We start from the raw sequence: 27527 nt of genomic DNA, 5'->3' as shown, positions 1-27527 counted from the left end.
CTTGCTTGTTCTGGCTGTTGGATGATCTTGATTGTTGCATCCCACATACATGATCTTGATGTCTGCATCCCACGTCAACTAGAATGTATGCCACCAGGTGGTCTAAATCAGGAGTTGATGGGTTTTGTTGGGGAAGAGACTGGGTGAGGTAGAGATGGAACAGTTTTCTTGCAGTAAGACTGCCATGGGACTAACATGACATGTATTCTCACTGCATACATATTCATCCTGTACGTTTGTATTGAAACCTTTTTGTAGAAATCTGTTTCCATTGTTTTTACCTGCAAAGTCTTCTGACCCTGTAAAAGCTACTCTGCTCAGAGATGGTGTGTGAAACAATATAGTATGCTATGAAACATCTCATGGAGGATATGAAGGATATAGCTATCATTACAAATGTACCTACATTAATAATTTTATTTGTATGCTGCCTTTCCATAGTTCAGACTTACAATATGAAAAAGAACACACAATTATAAACTAACAAAAATAGTCATAAACAATACATAGAACAAAGAAATACACAGCCAAATTGGAAAAAACCCACATAAATCATAATGATATAAAGATACAAAAATTAATATCAATAAGAACAACAACCCCCACCCAACAAAAATCCCTAAGCAATACTCCAACCCTACTCATTAGTCATGGGTCATGTATAAACTATATATAATCTCCATTGGCAAAGGCAATATGCTTCTGAATACCAGTGGCTAAGGAACACAAGTTTGTACAGCTGCACTCATGTCCTTCTTGTGTGGCTTTGGGCTTTATGGAGTCTGCAGAGGACAGACACACTTGAAGACCAGCTACTGCTAACCACCACCACCAGAATTCAATTCCTTTAAATTCACAAACCATCCTAAATAAGCTTTTACATTTAAGAGCAAAGTAAGTTTTAAAAAGATGATAGCGATAGATGATAGATAGATAGATAGATAGATAGATAGATAGATAGATAGATAGATAATTTACTTCCCACATGTGATTAGCTTTAGGGTAGTTTCATGTATTTTCAGTGGTTGATTCACTGAGTAGCTGAAAGGAGTAATTTTATTCAGTGTAGTGCAGCGTACAAGGAGATAAGTCACGCGTTACCAAGATCGATTTTTGTGAACAGAGAGAGCTCATAAATTTGACAGTCTTGTTCACTGAAGTTGATTTGTGCGTTGTGTGAGTTCCCTGCATATGTTATGCTGCTTGTGGAAGGAGACCATTCATGTGAGCTCTTAGGCATGCATAACGGTGACCAGATAATAGGGATATGTGACTCTTTGCAACATGCTAGCCAAGTCAGCATCTTCTCTTGCACATATTCTGTTTATCAAATTTATCCATAGACTATCCATTTACACCCTTGGCAAATACGTTGTGTTTTTTTTTATCTCTGTAAGCCCTGAGCTATACTTTTATTATGAATTCAATTCAAAGGGTAGGTTGTTCCTAAACTATTGAACATACAAACTAGTTGCATCCCTGATTATGCCCTTCCTCCTCTAGGGAGGGGTGTAAAATTTGACATCCTCTTCCTAATGCAGCATTTATTTCAGTTTTTCCGTCTCTCTACCTTACCTATTTTCATTATACAAGTGGGATAGAGCAGCTCTGCCAAATACATTTCTCTTCCTGTTCTGCTTCTTCAAAAACCCATCTGAAAGAATCACCCTATGCTCTGAGTACTTATAGGTAAGATAAGTGTGGGTCCACATCCTTTTAACTCTGCACTCGCTGTGCCCTCAACTGTTCTAGCAATAGATGTGGGAAGCTGTCTGAGCTGAGCTGTGAGTCAGGAACTATGGAAGTTTCAGCCATGGAATCAAGGGTATTTCCAAATGTGGGATGGGTTTTATGAGGTAGGGGAGGATATATTAATTGAAATTTATCCTTCCAAGTGCACACATGTGTGGCTTGAACCATGTTTTAAATTCCCACCCTTGGCAGCAAAATCAAAAGAATAGGAATCAGGCTGCAAAGCCTTGTTTTCAGCAAGTCCAGCTATGACGTAAGCTGGCTTCCCCCATCTTACCCCACTTAACAAAGAATCAGGCGACAACTTGTAAAGTAAGTTTTAAAATAAGATTTACTTCATTTATAATCATGCATTGGTTCACAGAAAACACAGCAGTAAAAACTATAGGAGTGACTGGGCAGGACTGAACTCTGGTGACTGTTGTTTTCTGTAATTAGTACAAGTATTCTTATTTTTTAAGTTGCTCCAATAAATGCATGTTTTGCATATCTAACCACTATTTGATAATATTTTATCAGTCAATTGAAGAAATTTTCTTTGACCAATCAAATGCCAGCTAGATTATGGAACTGGAACATTCTGAATAATAACCTTAATAATAAAAAAACACAAAATAAAAAAACACAAAATGCATAGTATTGCCCAGAAAAATCACTTGTGTTTTCAAGAAACATAATGTAAGACCTTAAACTATTTGTAACCTATTTCAGAGAAGAATTATTACTTCAACGAGGACCAAATAGTTTTCGAAAGACCAGTAAAAGCTCCTGCAGTAAATACAGTACCAATCCTGAAGGGAATGTGCCTAAGGCTTGGGGGTGGGGTGTACAAAAGTACACCCAAAATTTCCTCCAATGGGAAAAACCTGCATATCTCAAATGAAAAGAATTAGAGCCTTTGGTCAATCACCTATTCTACAAACAATTAGCATCCACCTGTCTTGTTGCTTGGTAACAAAGCAACCAGAAAACAAAAGCTGAGGCACATCCTGGTATGATGCCTGGATGCCAGGGTATGGTCTGAAGCCATATAATTCAGCAACCTTTCTGAAGCAATGCAGATCTTGGTCTGGGCAATTCTTGGTTTGGAGATCACTTTACTGAGTTCAATGAAATACAGTGGTACCTTGGTTCTCAAACTTAAACTGTTCCGGAAGTCCATTCCAAAACCAAAGCGTTCTCAAACCAAGGCACGCTTTTCTATAGAAAGTAATGCAAAATAGATTACAGACTTTTAAAAGTAACCCCTAGAACAGCAATTTAACATGATTTTTTTCTGTCTAACGAGACCATTGATCCATAAAATGAAAACAATAAACAATGTACAGTGGTGCCTCGGGTAAAGTACTTAATTGGTTCTGGAGGTCCGTACTTAACCTGAAACTGTTCTTAACTTGAAGCACCACTTTACCTAATGGGGCCTCCCGCTGCAACCACGCCACCGGAGCCTGATTTCTGTTCTCATCCTGAAGCAAAGTTCTTAACTTGAAACACTATTTCTGGGTTAGCGGAGTCTGTAACCTGAAGCATATGTAACCTGACGTACCACTGTACTGCAGTCACACACACAATCAATCAATCAATCAATCAATCAATAGCTGAACTGGGTTCCACACAGTCACAGAAACAAAACAAAAAGGAGACACAGAAACAAAAACGCAAAATAAATAGCAAAAACAGACAGACCTCAGCATAACGCTCAAAATGGAAGTGTGGCACTCAAAACGGAGCATGTTCGGCTTCCGAGAAAAGTTCCCAAATCGGAAAACTTACTTCCGGGTGTGCAGTGTTTGGGTTCCAAGTTGTTTGAGTACCAAGGCATTTGAGAACCAAGGTATGTAAGTAAGTAGGTAGGTGGGTAGGTAGGTAGGTAGGTAGGTAGGTAGGTATGTAAGTAAGTAAATAAGTGAATATGTAGCACCTTTATCCCTAAAGATTTTGAAGTGGCAAAGGCAATCTGTTCTCAGTGTTCCTTGTTCCTGAATGTACACTCCTGGATGATGGTCTTTGGTCAGAGGCATTTTGAAAATAAATTTTAAAAGTGCAATAGCTGTATTTTGTTTTTTATGTGTTGGGGCATCCTGCTACTATCGATCAACTGGTGTAAGTGAACTTCCATTCTAGCAATATCAGCCAGTAATTTGGTAACCTACTGAAATGCAGGTTGGGACTCCCATGGGCACATTGTTTAAGTCACTATAGTGGAGAGGAGTTTGGTCATCTGTTTCACTTTATCCCTCTCTCGTTGATAACAGGAGAGTTGAGCTAAGCAGACTCAAGTGAGTGCAGAAATACAGGTAATTGCATTGCATGCTTATGCAAGCTTTTTCAGACTAGCCTCCCAGATGCTTGCAAATTATCTTGTCATTTAATTAGGTCCTTTCACCTGCATTAAAATGTAAAATATGACAGCACCCCTAAAACTACAGGTTTGTGTCCTGCGGTACCATGGTACTGTTGTAAGATCGAGTCCCTGCTGAATAGTTGCTCTTCAAATATTGCTTGCTGCAAATTGTAGCGAGAAAACAAGTTTTCAGGAATGTATTTTTTTACAGTAAGATATTCCCCAAGAAAGTTGTCCAGGGGGCATTCATTTAGCATTTATTCATTATTCATGTATCATCACACAAGCATCTTGAAGATTAAGTGTGGGGAAAGGCAAAGCTCATGATAGCACAGATGGTACAGGTGAAATGTGCACAGCAAAGGAGCTGTAAAGAGCATGTGAGAATGAATTGTGTTTGGAAAAATCTGCTGCGTTGGGAATACCAGGAGTCCAAATCTAACACTTAGTTAATAGCATAATGCCAGGAGAGACCTGCATAGCTAGCAGTATGTGGCACCAGGGACTATGAGCAATCACAAACATGCTGGCTCTAAACAGGCAGGCAAAGCGAAGTTTTATTCTGCCGTTGAAGACTGTGAAAAATAATAATCTAGTGAGGAGATTGGGGGGAAAGGCAAGCTGGGGGGCGGGGGGGGGGGGACTCAAACCAAAATTACTATTTGAGACCTTTTGGTCTGTTCTGGGAAGGGCAGGAAAGAGGAAATGGATCTCAACTCTGTGGGATGTAAAACTTATAGCAGTCAAGTACAACATTCCTATAAGTGGACATGTTAGGGGATGTTTTGTACCACTCAGGAGAAGACTTTCTGTTTCCTCCTGAGCTGGGACAAACTTCCACTACATATGACTTAACGAGGGTGTGGTCTGTTGTACTAGCATGGAGGAGCACATGGCTTCCATGTTCTGATCAGTGTGTGTTCTCCATTTTGTATGTTGCTGTGTGTTTGGAGAAGTGACTGCTTAGTCGCAGTCACTTGGGACTAACTTCTTTCTGGAATAGTTCTAGTTGTTATGTAACCTAAGCCTGCATTCAGGAGTATGTCTGTGAACCTGAATGAATCTGTGAGGAAACTACTTTTATATTAACGTGAATCAGACTCTTGTGTTTATTCTTTTTAAGAGGGATTAGAAGGGATTTTACCAGGAAAGAATATTTAATAGTAAGACTCAGATGAGTCAGCAATAAGCTGATGGCTGCGTAATTTGAAAGGGGGGTGTTTGGAACTCTGCTAGAATATGGAACTTGCTAGTGCAAGTTAAGAAGGATATCATTAAATAATATATCCTCTCCTGCCTCCCTAATAATCCCAAACTCAACTGTCGCTAACCCTGACATGCAAATATCCCCATGTGGTTCTGAAAAAATGTGGTTCACAGGCTGTAATTCTTAGAGCCCTAAAAATTCTCTCCTCGCCCACAATCTTTCTATTATTGCTTGAGCCCCAGCCTCACTCCACCTGCCCTACTGTATGGAGATTATAACTGTGGTCTACATTATAGGGCTGCTTGTATGAAACGCTGAGAAAGTATTAAAAGACTGCTTTTAGGGTGCATTTATATAAAGCATTTCAAATGGTAACGTGGTGGCCCAAACAGTCTATTCCTAGTTCATATGCCTTTCACATGCTTTCATGCATAAGTTGATTCCATCTCATTCAGAGCTTGTAGGGCAGCGGCTGAAGAAGGAGCAAAAAGGGTTTTCTCCTGTGTGTGTTTCTTGTGGCTGATTAGCTGCTCTCCCTGTGCAAAGGTCAGAGGGGGCAGGGTTTCTGTTGAGGTAGGTGATTAGCTGTGGGAGGAGCTTATCAGAGCTTGCAGGGCAGCGGCGCGCGCCAGTTTGATCCATCTTTTAGATTTAGGGGAGCTAGTCTCAAACGTTTGTTGGGGGAGACCTAGGGGTTTTGGGGGGGGGAGTTATTTGTCCTGTCTGCACACTTCTTATGATGGAGGACCACTGTAGCCACCCCCAACGACACGTTCTCAAGATGGAGAGTGAGGGAACAGCTGCAGTCGCCTGCGGTTCCTGCACAATGTTTCCATCTTGCCAAAGGTTGCAGGCAGCTTTACCTGCAGCAATTGCATGTTGATTGCCCTCTTAAAAGACAAAGTCCAGCAACTGGAGGAACGTGTGGCTACGCTCCAAAGAATTAGAGAGCTGGAGCTTTTCTTGGAAGCAACAGAGCACACCGTCTCCACCAAGGAGGAGACGGGACTCCCCTGAGAAGGAGGCTAGTTCACCAACACAGGAGCCAGATATATGGAGAAACGTGACTCAGAGAAGTAGGAAGCCCAGGGTTCGCTCTGATTGTTTAGATATACACAATCGCTTTGAGGTCCTCTCCCCTAGCATGGAAGACGAAGAGCAGACTCCATTTGAGGATCTCTCCCTCATTACAGTTGATCAGGTATATGAAGACGAACAGCAAAGTCAGTCCTCAGGGAACGTGCAGGCGACCTTGGAACGGACAGCTCATGGAAGAACCCCGACCAAACCTAAGAGGAGGCGTGTAGTGGTGATAGGGGATTCCCTACTGAGGGGAACAGAAGCAGTGATCTGTGGGCCTGACAAGATGTCTCGGGAAGTGTGCTGTCTCCCCGGGGCTAAGATCCAAGATGTAACTGAACGATTGCAAGGAATCATAAAACCCACTGACAAATACCCCTTCCTCTTGGTTCATGTGGGAACCAATGACACTGCAAGCAATAGCCTCCAGAAGATCAAAAGAGACTATGAGGCTCTGGGCAGGAAATTGAAGCAATTAAATGCACAAATTGTCATCTCATCTGTCCTCCCAGTTGAACGACGTGGCCCAGGGAGAGAGAGAAAAATAGTGGAAGTGAACAGCTGGCTTCGCAAATGGTGTAAACAGGAACGGTTTGGATTCTTAGATCACGGACTGCAGTTTCTTGAAGATGGACTTCTGGCAAGAGATGGGCTGCACCTCACAACGGTTGGGAGGAATGTTTTTGCCAAAAATCTCAGAAACCTCATCAGGAGGGCTTTAAACTGACTAATGTGGGGGAGGAAGACAGTGCTCCTGAAGGTAGGAGTCTATCAATTGATGAAGATGATCATCCAAATGTCATAGACCGAATGGAGCAAACAGCACGCAGACCTAGTGATGGGAGGAAAAAATGCTTAAATAAGAGACACGGGGGAATGATTAATGGACTTCAATGTCTGTACACTAATGCGCAAAGCATGGGTAATAAACAAGATGAGCTTGAGCTCTTGGTACAGCAAACTAAATATGACATAATAGGCATCACTGAAACCTGGTGGGATAAGTCCCACGACTGGAATGTAATAATGGAGGGATACAATCTATTTCAGAGAAACAGACCAGACAAGAAAGGAGGAGGAGTGGCGTTATATGTCAGGGATGTGTATACCTGTGAAGAGATCCAAGATTTAGAACCTCAAAGCCAAAGTGAGAGTATTTGGGTCAAAATTAAGGGAGAGAAGAATAACAGGGACCTCATTGTGGGAGTTTACTATAGATCCCCAAGCCAAACGGGGGACATAGATGATGCCTTCCTGGAACAGATGGCCAAGCATGCAAAAGGAAGGGAGATAGTAGTAATGGGGGACTTCAATTCCCCGGATATTTGCTGGATGTCAAACGCAGCCAAGAGCATAAGGTCAAACAGATTCCTCACTGGCCTTGCAGACAACTTCATTGTCCAGAAAGTGGGAGAAGCAACAAGAGGAAAAGCCATTTTAGATCTGGTCCTAACCAATGTTGATGACCTGGTTAGTGGAGTAGAAGTGGAAGGATCATTAGGCGCGAGTGATCATGCTCTTCTGAAGTTTACTATATAGCGGAAAGGAACAGCCAAGCATACTAGGACTCAATTTCTTGACTTTAAGAAAGCCGACTTCATAAAACTTAGGGAAGTGCTGGGTGAGATCCCATGGACAGTAATACTAAAAGGAAAGGGAGTTCATGATGGCTGGGAGTTTGTTAAGAGGGAGATAGTAAAAGCACAACTTCAGGCAATACCAATGAGACGGAAACATGGAAGGTGCCTAAAGAAGCCAGGGTGGCTATCTAAAGAACTTTTAACTGAGTTAAGATTAAAAAAGGATGTGTACAAAAAATTGAAAAGGGGGGGAACCACCAAAGAGGAATTCAAACAAATAGCCAGCACGTGTAGACACAAAGTCAGAAAAGCTAAAGCACAGAATGAACTCAGGCTTGCTAGAGAGGTTAAAAGCAACAAAAAAGGCTTTTATGGGTATGTTCGTAGCAAAAGGAAGAACAAAGAAACAGTGGGGTCACTCAGAGGAGAAGATGGTGTAATGCAAACAGGGGACACAGAAAGGGCTGAACTCCTCAATGCCTTCTTTGCCTCAGTCTTCTCCAATAAAGAAAACAATGCCCGACCTGAAGAATTTGGAGCAAATGATTCAGCAGAGGTAACACGGCCCAGAATAACTAAGGAGATAGTACAAGAATACTTGGCTAGTTTATATGTATTCAAGTCTCCAGGGCCAGATGAACTGCATCCAAGAGTATTAAAAGAACTGGCAGATGTGATGTCAGAACCACTGGCAGTCATCTTTGAGAATTCCTGGAGAACAGGCGAAGTCCCGGCAGACTGGAGGAGGGCAAATGTTGTCCCTATTTTCAAAAAGGGGAAAAGAGAGGACCCAAATAATTACCGCCCAGTCAGTCTGACATCAATACCAGGGAAGATTCTGGAGCAGATCATTAAGCAAACAGTCTGTGAGCACCTAGAAAGGAATACCGTGATCACCAATAGTCAGCATGGATTTCTGAAAAATAAGTCATGTCAGACTAACCTGATCTCGTTTTTTGACAGAATTACAAGCCTGGTAGATGAAGGGAACGCAGTGGATGTAGCCTACCTTGATTTCAGCAAGGCATTTGACAAGGTGCCCCATGATATTCTTGTAAAGAAGCTGGTAAAATGCGGTCTTGACTATGCTACCACTCAGTGGATTTGTAACTGGCTGACTGACCGAACCCAAAGGGTGCTCATCAATGGTTCCTCTTCATCCTGGAGAAGAGTGACTAGTGGGGTGCCACAGGGTTCTGTCTTGGGCCCGGTCTTATTCAACATCTTTATCAACGACTTGGATGATGGACTCAAGGGCATCCTGATCAAATTTGCAGATGACACCAAACTGGGAGGGGTGGCTAACACCCCAGAGGACAGGATCACACTTCAAAACGACCTTGACAGATTAGAGAACTGGGCCAAAACAAACAAGATGAATTTTAACAGGGAGAAATGTAAAGTATTGCACTTGGGCAAAAAAAAAAAAATGAGAGGCACAAATACAAGATGGGTGACACCTGGCTTGAGAGCAGTACATGTGAAAAGGATCTAGGAGTCTTGGTTGACCACAAACTTGACATGAGCCAACAGTGTGACGCGGCAGCTAAAAAAGCCAATGCAATTCTGGGCTGCATCAATAGGAGTATAGCATCTAGATCAAGGGAAGTAATAGTGCCACTGTATTCTGCTCTGGTCAGACCTCACCTGGAGTACTGTGTCCAGTTCTGGGCACCACAGTTCAAGAAGGACACTGACAAACTGGAACGTGTCCAGAGGAGGGCAACCAAAATGGTCAAAGGCCTGGAAACGATGCCTTATGAGGAACGGCTAAGGGAGCTGGGCATGTTTAGCCTGGAGAAGAGGAGGTTACGGGGTGATATGATAGCCATGTTCAAATATATAAAAGGATGTCACATAGAGGAGGGAGAAAGGTTGTTTTCTGCTGCTCCAGAGAAGCGGACACGGAGCAATGGCTCCAAACTACAAGAAAGAAGATTCCACCTAAACATTAGGAAGAACTTCCTGACAGTAAGAGCTGTTCGACAGTGGAATTTGCTGCCAAGGAGTGTGGTGGAGTCTCCTTCTTTGGAGGTCTTTAAGCAGAGGCTTGACAGCCATATGTCAGGAGTGCTCTGATGGTGTTTCCTGCTTGGCAGGGGGTTGGACTCGATGGCCCTTGTGGTCTCTTCCAACTCTATGATTCTATGATTCTATGATTCATTATTGCCACAGTCTGAGGTTTCATAGCATTGCTGAGTTGGAAGGAACCCCCCAAGGGTCATGTGTTCCCGATCCCCTGCAATGCAGGAATCAAAAACCTTTGTTGTGGTGGTTGATTGATTTTGATTGATTGATTGCAGTAGGGAATTTTTGTCCATATTGCCTTTTAGGACCATTTCAGTATAATTATGGTAGTATTTTGGGACATACTGTTATCATGCAAAGGGGACAGATTACCATCTCTCTAGTCTTCTGAACCATATTGCCAAGTAGTAATTTTTATTTTCTTTATAGATGTTATATAAGAGATTTCAGTCTTAAATATTTTATAACTTCTTAAAAACAATCAGCCCCAAATTTATATACAGATGCAGATGCTGAGCACTTAGTATTAAACTAGGCACATTAGCAGAAATTATAGAGAGCTTTGCTTTATTTGCTCAACCGTAAAACATTTAACCTCTGAATCTGCTGTTTTATGTACTCATAATTTTAATATGTAACTAACAGTGAACTATCACCCACTTCAGTATTGCCGGAAGTTCATTGTGAAGTGTTTTGTTTTTTACCTGGGGAGGTGAACATCATGTTTTGCTCTGGGGTTGTTTTTTTAAAAAAAATGCTTTTGGTAAATATTATAGCAACTATGCTTGAAAGCACTTTCTCCACAGTCATTTTTAATTCAGTGAGCTAAGTAAAAGCTATGCTAAGATGGGATGTTAGGAACCAGCACATTCCTTCAGAGAAGAAACAGTTTTTATCACGTGTCACTGTTTCCAATCGCAAAGTCAGGGGAGTGTCTCTTATCAACCAGAGGGCTGACCCATTTTGTTCACTTCTTTGCTTTCTTGTATGTTTATTAGAATGGAAGTCCAAACCACCAGAATTTAGGTCATTATCAGGCCTTCCTTTCTGTCACCTTCATCCTAGCTTCTAAACAGCAGCCTAAAAAAGGTAAAGGACCCCTGACAGTTAGGTCCAGTTGCATACAACTCTGGGATTGCGGCGCTCATCTCGCTTTACTGACTGTGGGAGCTGGCGTTTGTCCGCAGACAGTTTTTTCAGGTCATTTGACATAACTAAGCCACTTCTGGCGAAACCAGAGCAGTGTACAGAAACGCCGTTTACCTTCCCGCCAGAGCAGTACCTATTTATTAATTGCACTAGTATGCTTTCGAACTGCTAGGTTGGCAGGAGCTGGGACCGAGCAACGGGAGCTCACCCCGTCGCGGGGGATTTGAACCGCGACCTTCTGATCAGCAAGCCCAAGAGGCTCAGTGGTTTAGATCACAGCACCACCCGCATCCCCAAGGAGCAGCCTACTTTGAAGACATACCCTCCCTATTACCATGTGGATTTAGACTGTGAGTTTGGGGCGCAGAAGGCCTAAATCACAGGCATTAAATCACCAGGAGATTTCTGTTTTGAATTAGTGCTAAATGTAGTCTAGTGTTGCTTCCAGTGTAACGAGAGAATGATACAGTCTTCCTCAACCTGGTGCTTTCTGACAACAGCTCTCATGAGCCTCAGCCAGAGAGTTGTAGCCCAACAGCTGAAGGGGGCCAGGTTGGATAAGGCTGTAACAACAGATTATGTTAAGGATGAAAAAAACCACTGCATTTTTCCACTAGTGCCAGTCAGTGGTAAGGCATTAGCAGAGACAGGAAGATGCCTTATGTGATAACATAAAGCACAACAAGTTTACAACATAGGTAAGTATGGGAATAAAGGCATTCCTACTTTCACCATCTTCATGTGTGCCCTCTTGGATAATTTTTTTTTGATTGAATTACATATTCTTCTATTTCAATGTACCTTTGGTGGATGTTACTCATTTTTTAATTATATTTTATGTGATTATAATACGCCATGAAGTCACTCAATATGAATTAGACAGACGGATGGATAGATAGATTTAAAATAATACTAACATTGGACCGCTGTTTTTTTGGGGGGGGAATGTAGATCACACAATGTCTAGTTGCACTCTGCTGAAAATCAAGATGTCTAATTGGCCCTAATAAAACCAGCCCAGGAACTCCTTGCCTTCCCTCTTTGCAACCCTTGTGTACAGAATTAAGAATTGTGTGCCACTTAAGTGACACAGTAAGAGCTCTTCTTCCTGTGTCAAGACTATTTAATTCTATTCCCTGGAGCTCTTATATATCTTTTCCAGTAACAAATATTTTGTGCTAAACTGAATGTACTAAATTGGCTTGTGAAAGCAGGTTTTTATTTTATTTTATTTTTAAAAAAACATGCGTATATACTTCACACATTTTCCTACTCAGACACAGTTAGTTGCTGCAGCTTTTCAGATGTGTTCAGAATAATTGTGTTTTTATTGTTATATTTATCTTCTTTTTAGTTTTTGTTTTGTGTGTGGTTTTGCTAATTTAGATGTTTCCGCTGGTGAATTTGATGGATTGTGTGTTCTGTAGCATTCAGAGGATGCTATAAAGTAAAGGACTGCTCTATTTTTGTTTTTGTTTTCAGACCCCACAGCCCATATAGTGCACAGGTGTAAATCTTGGAAGTCTAGCTGCTCTTCAAGGTCCTAAGCAGATGTTTTCCCCTTTCAGTGATAAGTTTACTAGTCATGCTTTAGATTAGCCTTCTGCAGTCTTTGGCAACTAGATACTGTTGGATTAAAATCCCAATCATCCTCAGGCAGCATGGTCAACAGTCAGGGACGAGAGTTAAACTAACCCTAGGCTGTTAACTGGACTCATGGTTCTTGATGTTATTTATTTAAATTTATATACCACCCTTCATCCAAAGACCTCAGGGCAGTTCACAAATAAAAGAAATATTTATTTTTATTGGACACTGTCACAAGGTGCCCTCACAGCAATCTACATAAAGCACTAAAAACAATATAAGTACAAATCCTAAAATACAGTTTTACACCACAGCAGCAAAACAATTACAAAACCAATCCCATAAAGAGGCCAGAACTGAAGTTATTTAAACATGCACTCACAGCTTCTAATCTTTGTTACAGATAGGTAGCCGTGTTGGTCTGCCATAGTCAAAACAAAATAAAAAAAATCCTTCCAGTAGCACCTTAAAGACCAACTAAGTTAGACCTCTGCCAATCACCCATTCCCACCACCCTTCTGAGTAATACCCGTCCCCACCTTCTCACTATATAGAAGGGTCTGGTGACTTCTGTTTCAGTGTATCTGAAGAAGTGTGCATGCACACGAAAGCTCATACCAAGAACTAACTTAGTTGGTCTTTAAGGTGCTACTGGAAGGAATTTTTTCATTTTGTTTTAGCTTCTAATCTTTGTTTCTGTGATACAGATATGTTTGACATCAGCACACAGTCTCTGCACTACTGCAAGTGTGGCATTTGAGATGAAACAGTAGAATACATTCTAGGTAGTATATGAAAGGTTTAGCATCTTCTACTTGCAAGTGTGATGGAAGGACTCAAGACTTTAAAAGAAGCAGAGGGGATGGGGATCTATATCCATCTGTTTTCTCCTGAGGGTTATAAATAAGAAGAGCACCATTATACTTAAAGACTTGATGGAGTTTGTAAATAATTGTCTTGTGATGTAAAGTCCCATTGATACTCAGGAAATGTGTTTCAGTTTATATCACCCAAAGAAGATACTTCAAATCAGCAAGCGAATGCACAAGGGAGTGTTGTGTTCTTAAAATGATGATAGTTTCAAGTAAATATTGGAAAAATAAGATACTCTACCAGTGTTGGAGCACTGCCATCAATTTCTTTATCATGCAGAGATGAAAGTGAAATTGTCACAGGATAATCACAGGGATGTTGTCGTTTTAGAATAATTAATGTTGTTGACAATTGAAAATTAGGCTGTGCAAACATTACCGCTTATTCCAGCTCCATGTGCCCCCCCCCCCACTGGTGGTGTTTGAAGTCAAATGCAAATGAGGTTATCCACAATCCAGAGGCATCTTGTAGCTTCTTGAGAAATGCTCCTGTGTGGTGTGCTTTTCTCCTCATGGAAGCTTCAGTTAAGCTGAAGAGTGCACATTTTTCAGGGAGCTGTTGCACACATGCCAGTAACAGTGCATGGGCAATTTACTGAGTCTGTGAATTGGGGTTTGGGATGAGGAAACTAATCAGGTAATGCATATTGGGTGAAGATATCCCAATCCTCTCTCTGATCTGTACAACAGGTTAGGAATGTGACTTGAAACACAGTGGTGGGGGGGAAGCAACCTCACTGTGTTTCAAGCTGCTAATGTGTACATCATTTTAGTGTAATCTCTTGTTTTGTATTTAATTTGACTGAATACTTTTATTTTTGAAGTGTGTTAGGCATATGGAATATTTAATGAGGGCACAGCAAATATGAATAACTTGACAATCTAAAATGTTTGTATTCAGTATCACCCAGAGAACATTTAGACATCGGAAAAGTCAGGGATATTAGAGGTAACCCTAAGAAAATAGGCCTTATGTCAAAGCAGACTATGGCTCCATCCAGCTCAGTATCATCCCAGATGACTGGCAATAGCTCTCCAGTGTTTCAGATGGCAGGTACGGTATTCCTTGTTGCCCAGTATTCCACTCACCTCAGCTTTTTGATATCGCCTGCTACAAAAGATCCAGGAGGAGGAGATAGAAATGATTGGAAGCAGCTGGCCGTTATCAGATTGACTGGCTGCTAGCCTTACGAAAGGTGTGGTGAACTGCCTCTGTAGAGGCCACACCAAAGGAGATCTTGCCTTTGCAGTTCCCCATTGGGATACCCCTTGAGGTTGCCATAAAGGTGAGAGAGTTAATTCCATGTGGTTTTTATTAGGCCTGAAGGTTGCGTAAGGAATATTTAGCTGTATAACAAGCTTGAAGGGGTGACTCCAAAAGAGGTGTCCCTTTAGATCATCACTCTCATGATGATTGCTTTTACCTGATGACTGTTAGTAATAGTCTTTTTATGGCATGCCAGCTATATGCTTGTACTTTAATAATAATATAATAATAATTTATTATTTATACCCTGCCCATCTGGCTGGGTCCCCCCAGCCACCCTTCCAACAAAGTATTAAAATACAGTGGTCTGTTTTAAATTTGCTGAGGGGTTTGTTGAATCTTGTCTCAATAGAGCCCTGGTCCAACATAGTGAGCCTTGGCCCAACACCAAGGGAGAATGGTATGCTTATATATTTGTTTTTATGTTTGGCTGTTGAGATGGAAAGAAGGAGCGGAATTATGTCCCCAGGCTGAAAACTTGTTGGCATAAAACTGTGCCTTCTTAGGGAGATAGACAGGGGAACAGTGTGGTTTTTGTTTTGTTTTGTTGATGTCTTGGACATTTCCAAGTAGAAGATAGGATGTGGGACCAAGGATGGTGTAGAGGAGTGGGACTTAGACTTTGCCCTCTCAGCTTAGTCATGTGACCTGGCATGCCAGCGAAAAGATTGCTGCACCTCAAACATTATTTTAAAGGCTTGTTTTTTCTTCTGCCTGGCTTAGGCTGGCTTAATCAGCAGTTACCTCACTGCTGAACGGAGTTTGAATCTGGTGCAACTTTACACCTGCTTAGCTTAATTTACAGCAGCTTGCTTTATGCCAACTTCTTGTGTGCAGGTTTGTTCCCTTAGTCAAGGCAACTTCCAGTGGATTGCTTGAAGTGTACTCTGCCGGCTGAGCTGTACAAAGATGTTGTCTCAGCAAAGGAGTCATCTGAAGTCTGTAACGGCCTGACCTTCCAGTGCCCTTCTATCCTAGAAAACTATCTGAGTTTTTAAAGGTTATAGATGATTTTTTCCTGCATGACTAAGGAGTAGGAGGAGCTACAAGGCAGTCATCCCTGGAATCTGATATGAAAGCCACATTGCCCAGCTCAGATAGTGTGATTGGGGGTGCCATGAACGACGTGATCTGTGATTTGTATGACAACATATATAATATTATTTGCTAAATGATGTGATAATTTGGCTTGATTTTTGCTGACTCCAGTTATGTTCTGCTGTGTGTGAGAGTCCTCTGCCAAATCTTTTTGTTATTGTACGAGAACCTCGGTTGACATTACTGCATTTTTAAAAAATCATGTTTAAAATGTTGTGGACTATCCTGAAACACTCATGTGCTGAATGTCAGTGTATACATTTATCAAATATATATTCATGATAAGCTAAGAGTCTGAATCTAAAACCACCCTAGTAATTGTATCATAGGTTTTGTGTATATGCTATTCAGGGTTTTTGTACCCTTGCCTTTTTGAGTCTTCTAATAAAACAATTCAGCTCTTTTTCATGTAATAATTTTTGTTAATATATTTAAAGGCCTTGCAGCCATTAGATTTCATAGACCATTTGGCTGCTTGGTCCCACATTATTAGAGAGACCAGATATGCTTGTCTGGTGTCTTGTGCAGTTTTTGAGGTGAAGAATAGTGCCGGGGGCTGGAGGGAAGAACATCAGACTGGCAGCATAACCCCCTCCCCCAACAAAAAAAATTATCTACTTACTCCCTGAACATGGAGAATATGTTCAGAAATGTGTAAAGAAATATGTCCCAAACAAGTGTGGATGTAAAAAAAAAAATCCACCCCTGGCAGATTTAAGGTTCACAATTGATGCTGAAGTTGTACAGCTGTCTACACCCATAATTACACCACTTTGTGGCCGCAGGCTTTTAATTACTACTTTTACTACACAGTTCTTTTCCATGTCATCCTCTTGTTTCACCAGCCCAGATTTACACCAGAAAGAAAGATGACTATTTTTGAGGTTGAACGCTTCTTTCTGTCAAAAAGCATGCTGTGCGTGAAAAGTATAATAAAAGCAATATAGCAGCATCAGTGAAACAATTGTTTAAATAGCAAAACAGTGGATCATAGAAGCAGAGTTGAAAGGGGACCCAAGGGTCATCTAGTCCAACCCCCTGCAATGCAGGAATCTCAACTGAAGCATCCATGACAGATGGCCGTCCAACCTCTGTTTAAAAACCTCCATGGAAGGAGAGTGAAAACAGCTGAAGAGTGCTAAAATTTAATTTACAATGTGCACCATGGTAGTGTTTGTTGTCTTCACATAAATAATTTAGAACGCAAATGAGATTTATTTGTTTGCTTTTAACATTCTATCTTTCCTCAGGTTCTCAAGGTAGTTTACAGTTTAAAATAATTAACTCATGCTAATAGACTTTCGTTATTTATCTAAAAGTATTTATATGCCACTTGGCCTATAAAAAGCAATTATATACTGCTTGGTATATTTTTTTTAAATGTCCAAGCGGTGGTACATGGTACAAAAGGAAGAAGGAATAAGGAGAGAAGGGGAAAATGAGCAACACAGAGACTCTACTACTTTTATGCTGTTAAATAACTAACTTAAATATTTACCAGTGCAGGAAACAGTTATGGACAGGGAAGAGCCAAATCACATTTGATCCTACCTTAATTAACAAAGGGGGCACTGCTGTTTCACTCTCCTGTCTCTCTGTTATAGCCATATAGAATAGATGCTGATGGAATCAGCTCTGTGAGATGGAGCTAATCCAAGCAGGGGGTTGGACTCGATGGCCCTTGTGGTCTCTTCCAACTCTATGATTCTATCATTCAAGCGAGGCTGATGCAGTGGGCTAAAGCCTCGCCTCTTCGTTTGCAGCCAGGTGTGCTGTATGTCTGATGTTGTGTTATATTAGTTAGGATATTGTGTTTGATAAGTTTGTCCTGAGCAAGACCCAGTATTTGAAGAGGAGGTGGAAAGAGGGAGAGGAAAGATGCAGAGAGAAAAATATGCCGAGGATGTGACTAGCTATTATGACTAAAGATCTACCTAAGCATTTTTTAAATCTATTCCTCATGGGACAAAGGAGTAAATATGAAAACTGCTGATGGTGATGGTTGTGGGATGAGCTGTTCGCCAGTGGAGGGCATCTTATTTTCTGACATGCAGCCAGGTCTGTTTTGTGTCCGGGATACAAAAAGCATGATTTTGCTGTAAATACGGAGATGCAAGAAGTGGTACAAAAAAGAACTATATATAGATTGGCTGGCAGCATCATGGAATCGCTTCAGGCCCAGCCAAATACAATTTGCAGTTGCTTACGTTTTCCTGACACCACTCTCAGATCATCATTCTGCTCAGGTAGATAATAGTTTTGTTTGTTTAACAATACTACAATTAATCATATGTGCAAAATAAAATAGAAATGCCTAGTTGCCATGAATAGTAGACAGGGTAAGCCTTTGTTAATCCTACCCTAGACCACACCCATCCATGGCTGTGCTTCATGCCTCCTTCAAGTGCTTTTGCCTGGCTGAATTGTGGTCTTGGATGGGTACCTCTTGCTTGCCTGTGCAGAGAGATGTGGTATGTAGAAAACTCCTGGTTTTTGCAGGACTGGAACATAAGTCAACTGTACAAAGCTCAGATTCACATCTCTTGCTCCACCAGCTGCTTACCTCTAGCATCTCCCATCACTGGCTTGAAGGAGTGTGGTCCTTGGGCTGGGAGAGGGTTTACAGAGTATATATAAAATGCACACGCTTTTGCTCTCTCAGATTAAGGAGCTTCCTTGAGCGTGGTCAAAGCTAGAGATTACTGCTTCCGAGACTCAGGAGATTCCCAGAGCTGTGCACAGTTCCCAAGAGCATTCTAAGTCATCCTTTAGACACATTTGCACAGCTCTGCCTGAGCAGTGATTAGCCTGTAGAATCTTAGAATAAAAAGTAGTGAAATACGTGATTTCTGTGCTACTTGCTTTGCCGTTTGACAAAAAGGTTTTCTTACTGAATATGAAAAATTCCTATTCAGCAGTTTAAAATCCTACCACTACCACTCCATGTCCCGGTGGTGCATTTGTCCGATTCCCACAGCGCTGGTATGCCTCTACCACTTCTCAGCATCAGAATGAACGTGTAGCCTTGTATTGGAGCCGCTAATCTTTCATGACAGATTTTCAAATACCAAGAGTCAAAGACCTGTGGTAACAAAGAATATCCTGAGAAAGCAAAACCATAGCTATTTTTGTCTTGCAGTTTCTTTGCACATCATACCAATTATAAACCACTTGTGCCTCAAGAGACAGCTTTTCAGTCAGAAGTAGCAGTGTAATAGCATCTAATATTTCTGCTCTAAGCCAGAAAATTAATCATGTTTGCTTTCATAAATCTGGATTTAACAATGTATGAAGAATTGATTGATCTCAGCATTCTCTTAGGTTATAGCACAATGTATAATTATCTCATTTTTAAGCATACAAACAATATAAATACTAAATTTTAACACACACTCATAAGTAAGATTCAAGTAACTCAAAGTTGCATTAACACATTGGTCTCAATTCATTATGCCTCTGCATGTGTGTACAAATGATTGTGCAAATGATGTTGCCTTGGTTTTCCTGCTTCCCCCAGACAATGGCCCAAGCTTCTTAATTATATGTATACAACATCCACATGCATAAATGGATCAAAGCCATTTAATTATTTCAAAATATCCAATAATTTAGAATATTCTGGTAGATCTAAAGATGGTCGTGGCCACTTATTTTGGCTAACTTACCGTTAACAAAACTCTCTGCACTGCCATTTAATTCTTTTACAAATTTAGAAAATCTTGATGCATTATGTATGCATTTTTTTAAAGGACATTAACTTTTATTTGATATTTAAACTTTTATTCTGTAGTGGGTGGGTGGGTGATGTCTATTTGCTATGTTATGTATTTTATCCCACCTTGGAATCATGAATCGGTGAATGTTGGGATATGGAAAATGGAAGAATAAATAGATGCAAGATCTAGAGTTGGATGCAGACTTCATTTGCATAGATGGGACTATCTTCTCAGCAAGGTTTGAAGGAGGGGAAAGCGCCGAATGGTGCCTGCCACCTCCTCCATTGCCTCCATTGTGACCTCCCACACAGTCTCAGAGGGTTGTCTAGTACAGGAAAGGAGTCATCAACCTTTATGAGCCAATGGGTACACCTGGAACTTTGAGGAAGTGCTGTGGGGATGTAACATAAAAAAATGGCTCTCAGAACTTAAAGGGCAGGAAAAGGGTCATGACTACAAAAAGGTACAGACATGCCCCTGCATTGTTGCCACTGCATTGTTACCACTGCCCCCATCAATGAAGGGAAAGGCACCCATATAAACCACCATTACCGTTGCTCACAGAGAGAAGCTCCTTGCAGTTGTCCTGTGCTCAGAACAGAAAGGAGAGTTGGATCTGGTCCTGGCATCCAATGAATTGTGGGCACATTCGAGGCTGCATGTTTAATGTAGGAGAGTCTGAGCCCAGGGTAAAAGTACATACCACAAATCAGGAGAGTCGTGAGCACCAAGAGGATGAGCTGGGTTGGATGGGCCATTGTGTTGTTTAGTCGTTTAGTCGTGTCCGACTCTTCGTGACCCCATGGACCAGAGCACGCCAGGCACTTCTGTCTTCCACTGCCTCCCGCAGTTTGGTCAGACTCATGTTTGTAGCTTCGAGAACACTGTCCAACCATCGCGTTCTCTGTCGTCCCCTTCTCCTTGTGCCCTCCATCTTTCCCAACATCAGGGTCTTTTCCAGGGAGTCTTCTCTTCTCATGAGGTGGCCAAAGTATTGGAGCCTCAGCTTCACGATCTGTCCTTCCAGTGAGCACTCAGGGCTGATTTCCTTAAGAATGGATAGGTTTGATCTTCTTGCAGTCTATGGGACTCTCAAGAGTCTCCTCCAGCACCATAATTCAAAAGCATCAATTCTTCGGCTATCAGCCTTCTTTATGGTCCAGCTCTCACTTCCATACATCACTACTGGGAAAACCATGGCTTTAACTGTACGGACCTTTGTTGGTAAGGTGATGTCTCTGCTTTTTAAGATGCTGTCTAGGTTTGCCATCGCCTTTCTCCCAAGAAGCAGGCGTCTTTTAATTTCCTGACTGCTGTCACCGGATGGGCCATTAGCCTGATCCAATAGGCTCTGCTTATGGTCTCATGACATGAGCAGAAATAGCCATAAGCCTTCTGTGCATTGTTCAGTTTTGAAGGAGTATTTACTGAGACCTTTTGCAGGCATCATGGTATTGGCAGGCACACTTGAACCTGCAGGCATCTTATTGGAGACCCTAGGATAGAAAGTATTGCTGGAGGCTGTAAGGGGATGGCCGCAGCCTTTGCAGGCAAAGTCTGAATCTAAGCCATAACCAGGAAATTATGAGCTCCCACCAAGTTAATTACCATTCGAGATAAATGTTAAAATAATTGAATCAACATATATGATTGTGTGCTGCCTACAAGTTGAAAGGAGATTCTGGAACGTAAGAGGCAGTTGAAGGCTATAGCCCGACCTGATGAGACCAGTGAAGGAAAGTGCTGTTTTATTTTTTTATGTTCAATAACTCTCCTGAGTGTATAATCCTTAGAGCATTCTGATTTTAAAATATGTTTAACCAATTTTTATTTTGGGGGTAAAAAAATAAGCCTAAGGAAAAACAGCTATGAGAATATTCATTTGGTAAACAAGAAGTGTAAAACAGAGCTTAGCTTTCATGAGAGATAAGGCCTCTTTGTCAAATTGTCAATGACCTGAGACAAGCAGCCTCCCTAGGGATTCTTTAATGTATTCATTATTGTTTTGAGGGTGCATTGAGTTCACTAGTTGAATTATTTCCACATTGTAGCTAAAAACAACAAGAAGAAAAAACCTTCTGTATGAAATGTACAAGCATTATGCCTGACTAGAAATTGGGATGGAGTGAGCAGGGAACAGTGGTGCCTCGCAAGACAAAATTAATCCGTTCCGCGAGTCTCTTCGTCTAGGGGTTTTTTCGTCTTGCGAAGCAAGCCCATTGACGGCTTAGCAGATTAGCGCTATTAGCGGTTTAGCGGCTTTTAGCGGCTTATCGGCTTAGCGGATCAGCTGATAAGCGGCTTAGCGGCTTAGAAAAAGGGGGGAAGAGGAAAAAAACCCTGCAGGAACTCGCAAGACATTTTTGTCTTGCGAAGCAAGCCCATAGGGAAATTCGTTTTGCGAAGCGCCTCCAAAACGGAAAACCCTTTCGTCTAGCGGGTTTTCCGTCTTGCGAGGCGTTCGTCTTGCGGGGCACCACTGAATATGAGTTGATCAATGAATGGACTTCAGTTCATAGCATTTCAAGATAGTTACTGTACTTTTCCGTGTATAAGACGAGGTTTTTTATTATTATAAAATAATCTTTAAAAATGGGGGGTTGTCTTATAGACAGTGCATTGGGGGGGACTGGGAATTAGTTGCTGCCTTGGGCAGGAGGTTTTCAGGTGATAGGGCAGTTGATTGGTGGCTGCAGCAAGGGCTGGTGGCTATTGGCTGTCTCTGCGGCAATTTGGCGGGTGATTAGCGGCGGCTGGCGGCGAGGGGGCAGATGATTGGTGACTTTGGTGACGCGTGTGAGTGGCAGTGTAGGTCCGTCGGGTGAGCGATTTTCAGCAAAAAAAGCTCAACTCTGGGCAATCCTCCCCCCCAAAAAAAAAGCTCAAGAGGGGGCATCTTATACATGGAGGCATGTCATACACGAAAAAAATACGGTAATCTCTCCCCACCCCACCATGTCCTTAATCTTTCTACTTGGATCCCTTAGCTTCTGTGGTGCAGCTTAAAAATATTCAACTTGTTATTCCTGTCACCTATAGCCGTGGATCATTATTTGTGCCTATACAGTGGTACCTCTGGTTACGGACGCTTCTGGTTACGAGCTCCACTAACCTGGAAGTAGCTGCTCCTGGTTTTGAAGTTTGCCCTAGGATGTGAACGGAAGTCGCGTGCCGGAGGCGCCATTAGCGACAGCATGCCTCAGGTTAAGAACGGTTTCATCTTAAAAACAAACCTCCGGAACGAATTCAGTTCGTAACCATAGGAAACTTAAGAAAGCAAAGCTATTGAAGAATTTTCTAATGTACATATAATCATAGAATTGTGGAGTTGAAAAGAACCTCGAGGGTCGTCTAGTACACCCCCCTGCAATCCAGGAATCCTGCCCACCACCAGTCCCTGGGTGGGCTTGAACCAGCAACTTTCTGGTTAATAGCCAGGCTCACTGAATCATTGCACCACAAGGGTTGTTAATGGGGCTACTGCACTTTCTAATCTGAACACACAAAACTGGTAGGAGAGATCACACGCGTAGACCATGGTGTGGTATCCAAGTAGCAGGTCCCATTAGTGCTGCTTCCCCAGCTTGCTCCCCAACTGCTCTGGAGGGTTGGGCAAACCCCTAGAACAGATTTAGTAAGCAGGGAGGGGCGTTCTAACTTCTTGTCTTGTATCAATTCACTAAGGACCATCATGTCAGGACTTGAAGTCTCAATTCAAAATGAGTTAGCATGTTGAATTAGGCTGGTAGCTAGAGAATGAAATGCATTGCAGGCAGTGCCTTTTACCTGCTGTTGCTGTTGGTAATGGCTGAAGATGGTAAACAGCCATGGGTTGTATCCAAAGTGACGCTAAGTCATGGTCCCATCAACACAAGGACTTGAACCTACATTTAGGCTTGAATCCGGGCCTGGGAGATATTAGGCAGGCATTGAGGCTGTCTACTGGCTCAAGCCTCTGGTTGAAGAAAAGCAACAAGACAATCACCAGCCAGGCCAATGATGAACATCCTTGAGCCATCTCTATTATATCAGATGATAAGGTTTGACCTCTAAGAAAAAGTACTAGGGTCAGGCTTACAGTTCAGTATGAGCAGCAAATGGACTGTTTTTACTGCTAGTCCTTACCATAGGCCTGCCTCTGCTTTGTCTTATTTTCACCTCACCGCATGAGATATTCCTTTGGTTCCTGGATCTTGCTGATGAAAATTGGAGTCAGTTAGATCTGGTATATCTCAGTGGTTGCTTCTGAAGAACGTTTGAGGAAGAAATGACAGTCCAACTCCCAAAGTAGGGCAGATTGAATTCTCACAGGGTTCACATTTCAACTTAAATCAAGTCATCACTTTGTTTTTTTCCCTCCCTTTCTTTCAAGTCATGGTTCCATTTTACCTTGAGTGGACTCAAGATGTTGCTGCCAAGTTGAGAATGTTTAGTAACATATGGGCCATGAAATTATGCACATGTGTGAAATGGATATGTTTTGAACTACAAGACCAGCATGGGGGGTGGGGTGGGCTGATTTTGATGGAAGCATAATCGCCACAATACAAATCAAGTCTATGTATTTGAGGAGGAGAAGGTTCAGTTGTTCTGGGGCTTCTTGTAACATTTGCATGCACTTTAATCCTGTCCCAATTTATGAATTGAACTTGCATCCCTGGCTGTGTAGGCTATAAATTAGAGGGGGGTGGGAAATAATGCAGCCCTAATTTGCCATACAATTCCATGCTCATAGACTGTAAATATTGATGTTTGCACTTCTTGTTAATTTTAAAATGTGCGAAGAAACATTGCTTATTCAAGCTAAACATGGATCAGTGCTACCATCAAGAGCCATATGGTGCAGGTTAGAATGTTCATATTTAGCATGCTGGCAGGACTTGTGGGTTGTCAGTTTTTCGCTTTCTCTGATTTTTCTGCTTCTGTTGTGACACATCTGATATTGCAGAAGTGAGTCATAGAACATCCTACACAAAAGGTTAGCAGTTAGAGAAAATGGGAGATGTATTGTACCAGATAGAGCTGGCAATTCCTCTTCCCTTAGACGATATACGGAGATTTTAATCGGGGCCAATCTATTTCCAGCTGGCATGTTTCTCAGACTTTGCTGAGAATTTCGTGTTGACTTCATAATGAAGGTGACTTTAAAAAGTTAGCACAGAACTAGAGAGAAAAACAAAGTTCATGCTGAAAAGAGGATTTTGGCTCACGTGCACTTATCTGGTACCTTTCGTTTTAGAGCATCAAAACTCTTAGCATAAATTAATTAACTAGGCCTCTTCAGAAGCACAGATAGTTCAAGCATCATTGCACTTATCATTTCAAATGAGCAAACTTTGACACAATGAAGCTAAATGACTTACCCGAGGTCACATAACAAGTCAGTTGAAGAAATCAATACTTTATTTTAATGCAAGTATATCATAGTCATGGGCAACAATCAAGTGTAATATTAAAGGTGGCTGTGAACAGTCATGAAGCAGCTTTTTGAATAAGTGTTGATCTTAATTTGAGACTAGTAGCTTTTATTATTAAGAAGCTACATGAAGTATTAATCGACAACATTTTTATTTATGCCCTGTAATCTACCTTTGAGCGAAATCAGTTGACTAGATTTAAATCATCAGTCTGAGAGCTGCTTCTTGCAGAACAATTTAGTTCTCAGGTAAATCTCAAGTGTAGCTCCTTGCACTTGAGGAACAAGGGCAGATGATCTTTCACCTCCTTTTTCCACCATTAATCAAAGTTATATATGAGAACAAGAGAGGAGGGAAAGGGTAACGATATAACCTGCTGCACATCTTCAAATGCTGATAATCTCCATGCCGCAGAAGACAGAATCAGAATTCAAAATGACCCTAACAGATTGGAGAATTGGGCCCAAGCTAACAAAATGAATTTCAATAGGGACAAATGTACGGTTCTGCACTTAGGCAGGAAGAACCAGATGCACAAATATAGGATGGGGGATACCTTGCTTAATAGCAGTTCATGTGAAAAGGATCTAGGGATCTTGGTGAACCACGAGCTTAATGTGAGTCAGCAGTGTGAGTCAGCAGCAAAAAAAGCTAACACTATTCTAGGCTGCATCAACAGAAGTCTGGTGTCCAGATCAAGGGAAGTAATAATACCACACTATTCTACCATGGTCAGACCACACCTGGAATACTGTGTCCAATTCTGGGCACCACATTTTATGAAGGATGTTGCCAAGCTGGAATGTGTGCAGAGGAGGGCAACCAAGATGATCAAGGGGCTGGAAACCAACCTTATAAGGAATGGTTGAAGGAGCACAGTATGTTTAGCCTGGAAAAGAGGACATTGAGAGGAAATATGATAGCCATCTTCAAAGATTTCAAGGGTTGTCACATGAAAGATGGTGGAAGCTTGTTTTCTCCTGCTCTGGAGTGTAGGACTCAAAAATGAATGGCTTCACGTTACAATAAAGGATATTCCTAGTAAACATCAGGAAAAACTTTGACAGTAAGAGCTGTTCAGCAGTGGAATGGTCTCCCTTGGGACTCTCCTTCCTTGCAGGTTTTTCAACAGAAGTTGGATGGCCATCAGTCATGGATACTTTATCAGAGATTCCTGCACTGCAGGCAGTTGGACTAGATGACCTTTGGGATCCCTTTTAACTCTACAATTCTATGAATGGATTATTAATGGTAGCATGATACCTTGGTGGAACAAGCATACAGTGTTTTACTAGCAGAGACTGGGGCAGAGACCTTTCTTGCAAAAATACAGTGGTATCTCGGGTTACATACACTTCAGGTTACACACTCCACTAACCAAGAAATAGTGCTTCAGGTTAAGAACTTTGCTTCAGGATAAGAATAGAAATTGGGCTCCGGCAGCGCGGCGGCAGCAAGAGGCCCCATTAGTTAAAGTGGTGCTTCAGGTTAAGAACAATTTCAGGTTAAGTATGGACCTCCGGAACGAATTAAGTACTTAACGTGAGGTACCACTGTAGTAATAGCAGCAGCAGTAGTAATACTACTACTAATAATAAATGCTGGTTTAACGATGTGGAGTTTATTTTCCTAATTGTACCAAGTGCATGTTATGAGGGATGACTGCAGAAATAGCATCAGGAACATACATTTATTAAGATGTGCTGATGGCCTCTTGATCTAGTCTTACGAGCTCTTGTGCCCAAGATAAGATCTGGATATTTTTAACCCTCATTTTCTTCAAAAACCTCCTGTTACAGGAATAGGGCCATTTTTTAAATGATTGGAGGGTGGGACAGAAGTAAAGAGTGGCCCACATCCTTTATCAAAATGAAGATCCACCCAATCCACTTTCATCTGGGAAGCTCAAATTTTCAAAAAGTATTTTATAATCACAGGTGCACTATGAATATGGATTTCCCCCCAGTATCAGCCATGGCTCATAGTCAGTGATAGACCTAGTCCCCATTGATCTGTCAACTTTTTTGAAAATATCCAGACTGCTAGCACTCACCTTTAATAAGACAGGTCCCTTTAGCTAATTCTGGAATTTCAGGAAATATTTTATGTTGTCCCCCCCCCCCCAGCAATTACAGTTAGTTTATTTTGAGTGTTTGTGTCCCAAGTTCTTAGAGCTTTTCTGAGATAGTAGATCATTTCTCTGTATAGTTAGTCTCTCTCTCTCTCATCCTGTGCTCATCCTGCTCTGAAAACTCTGTAAAATTTCTTTATTCGAAGATACTAGGGCTGCCTTGCGTCCAGAATTTCCCAGACATAGCCAAGATTCGTCTGTTGAAAATGGCGTCCGGGTGTAATTTTCAAAAAGTGGCTAAAATGTCTGTAAAAACCTGGGCGAATCACAGCCCATATTGGAAGTGTTGATTATTTGCC

At 41.6% G+C, this 27527-nt stretch overlaps 1 protein-coding gene across 9 annotated transcripts in view; it reads left to right on the top strand.

Moving 5' to 3' along the window:
* The window catches only part of LOC309336526 (contactin-4), a 525279-nt gene that overhangs the window by 321293 nt on the left and 176459 nt on the right, over positions 1-27527 (top strand). Inside the window, exon 1 of one of the 9 annotated variants that reach the window (XM_081852428.1) lies at positions 20121-20143. The exons of the other annotated variants lie outside the window; for them this stretch is intronic. The gene's annotated coding sequence lies outside the window, so the exon portion shown is untranslated. Of the gene's footprint in view, positions 1-20120; positions 20144-27527 lie in introns of those variants that run through there. 9 annotated transcript variants of the gene reach the window in all.

This window comes from Podarcis erhardii, assembly GCF_964252035.2.
Source record: "Podarcis erhardii genome assembly, chromosome: 2".
NCBI classification, from domain to species: Eukaryota; Metazoa; Chordata; class Lepidosauria; order Squamata; family Lacertidae; genus Podarcis; species Podarcis erhardii.
The sequence above is the reverse complement of the archived record's forward strand: the minus strand, read 5'-3'. Positions and strand labels throughout refer to the sequence as shown.